The sequence below is a fragment of the Siphateles boraxobius genome, unplaced genomic scaffold (genome assembly GCF_051911475.1).
Source record: "Siphateles boraxobius isolate OS27281-9 unplaced genomic scaffold, OSU_SipBor_1 66, whole genome shotgun sequence".
NCBI classification, from domain to species: domain Eukaryota; kingdom Metazoa; phylum Chordata; class Actinopteri; order Cypriniformes; family Leuciscidae; genus Siphateles; species Siphateles boraxobius.
Window position 1 is genome coordinate 21,561,420 of NW_027509193.1, and position 2,592 is coordinate 21,564,011.

Below are 2,592 nucleotides of genomic sequence, written 5' to 3' on the forward strand. Positions count from 1 at the left end.
CCTTTAAAATACACAACAAACACAGGCCCTTGGTAGAAATACACAACACCTTACCTCAACAACATTTAATTCAACAATGTATTTTTAAGGGAGTGCACTCTTGCACTGCTAGTATCAGGTCCAGTGTTCATCAGCAGCCTCTGAATCACCTCAAACGTGTATCTGAGTTTTTTGGGGGGTAGTTTATGTTGAGACTGAGCATAAAGCAATGTCATTTGTATGTCCCAAATATCACCAAGTCCTCGCAGAACAACTGCTTCCTCGATTACAAGGTCCACTAGAGTTGCATGGAATGGGGTCAGTCACATCTTCCACCACTGTGATGATTCCAAGAGTCATGCCCCTGATCCTATCTTCTTCGTATTCTGTGTGCTGTATTAAAAAATTACAAACTTCAAAATGTGCTTTCACACATACAACACTGAAGCTCAAAGACTTGAGTATACCAAGTCTTATTTAGTGTTATTTAGGTTTGGAACAACATGAGGGTGAGTAATTAATGACAGAACTTTCATTTTTGGATGAACTATCCTTTTAAACTAAGAGAATTAGGTCAAATACTATACACAGTGAATAAATGGAGGCATTTTGCATGTTCATAGATATGTACACTAAATGACGCAAGGTTATAAAAAGTTACAATCAAGCTACAATATTTTAAGGCCTGAAGAAATTGATTTCACAGGGGAAAAAAACTTTCAAAATGTAATTTTGATTATCAAAGATAAAACTTAATATAACGTAATAAAATTATCGACTAAAAGGTGACTAAGTAATTTTAATTGATTTTAAATACTTCTGCATTAAGAAATGGCATATTACTTTTTTCTTCAATATTTTGCAGCACTAACAAAAAATTATGCAGGACAAGAGAAATCGCAAGAAAGGAAATGCCCATAATGTTTACAAAAAACGTACAGTAGAAATATATGTACTTACATTTTTATCTAGGCTGTCCGTTATGGTCCTCATTTCAGCAATGTCAGCACAGTGCTTTGAACGGTACAGACACAGCAGTTTTGGTTGATGCCAGTCAAGACCCTCATAAAAAGACTTGGTCAGGTCCGGCGATATGAGTCTGTTGAATTCTGCACTGATCTAAACTAATCATTAAATTACACAAACATAACAGCAACGTGGTAAAAAACACTGCAAGATAGTATATCTACAAATTCATCTAACAGCATTTTCAGCAGTGTGGGACTTTACCTGTCTCTCACAAAAAAGAGCCGGCCACATCTTTTTCATTTCTCCTGTCTCCGGAGAAAAATTGAGTAATGCCACAGGTCTATGAGGAAGCACAACTATCACAGTTCAGAGTAAAAGCTGCAGCAGAGAACCGGACAGATTGTTTATGGTCCCTGCCTGGCCAAATGTTTTCTTAGAGCAAAATTAGTTCTAAATGAACATACACAGTCTTCATAGATGCAGGGAGATGATAGTTCCCTTTCAGTCGAGAACGTCAAACGTAGTCGACGGTCGACTGAATTGGGAGATCGCTAGAGAGCCTGTCTTCTTCGAGTACTATTGAACGAGCCAATGTAATTGGCGTGCGTGATTCGCATCACACACTCCGCCCCCGCGGCGCGGGTATAAATACGGAAGTGGATGCACGCACTAGTTGCCTTTCGCTTCGGAGCCGATCGTTTGATGTCTCTGAGAGTGCTGTTGTCTACAACGAGCGAGTGTGTCGGTGTTCTTCAGGAAGACGCTCCCCTGTGTGCTCCGGCACTGGTGACGGTCCTATTTTCTGAAAGAGCAACACGGGTGCGTTTGCGTCTTTTTCAAGATGTCATTCCGCCCGTGCGTTTCTGGGTGCGGTCGTTCCCTGTCTCTCTCTGATGGTCACAACTGTTGTGTCACGTGTTTGGGCTTACAGCACGCTGAGACAGCTTTTGTGGACAGCTCATGTTTTCACGGTGGGAACATGACTGTCGCAGTGTTGAGGGCGAGACTCGCCTTCGTTCGCGGAGAGATGTCCCCATTACCATGCCCCACCCTCGGGTGCTGTGTGGGATGGGTGACCGGAGGATAGTGTTGGATGTCCCGCCCGGTAACCATTCCCTGTGGGCTCCTCACTCCTCCCTTCCACTGCAACCACTGGAGCCTCCTGTGTTGTCTGCTGGTCCATCTGTAATGGGTGGGCCAGCGGTTTCACTCGGGGCTCCCCTGGAGGACAGGACGCCGATTGCAGCATCGGAGGGTGAGCTGACTTCTAGAGATGATGACTCGGCTGCATTGTCTCCCTCCGGGAGTTCAATGTTGCCCGAGCCGGATCCAGAATTATCAGCTATGCTGAAACGGGCCGCCGAGGCTGCCGGGCTCGAGTGGAACCTCCACCGTGTCCCGTTCAGTCTCGGTTGGAATCTGGAGTTTGGTATCTTGGGGCGGGCCGCGCTGGTTCTCAGCTCGCCGCCCCAGTGCCTTTCTTGCCCGAAATGCATGGAGAGCTTATCAGGTGGTGAACAGCATCTTTCTCTGCCAGAAACTGCCTGAATAGCTTTTCCCCCTCATTACCCTTGATGGAGGAACGGTGAAGGGTTGCGAGGTGTCCCTCCATTGGAGCGGTCTGTCGACACAGGTGCACCTGTG

General features: G+C 45.4%; 1 long non-coding RNA gene across 1 annotated transcript; it reads right to left on the reverse strand.

Moving 5' to 3' along the window:
• Positions 1–234: 234 nt before the first annotated feature.
• On the reverse strand, positions 235–1,251 carry LOC143722463 (uncharacterized). The gene is made up of 3 exons (XR_013196894.1): positions 1,210–1,251; positions 940–1,098; positions 235–365 (listed from the first exon to the last, which is right to left on the reverse strand). It is a non-coding gene; the product is annotated as an uncharacterized LOC143722463 (long non-coding RNA).
• Positions 1,252–2,592: the final 1,341 nt, after the last annotated feature.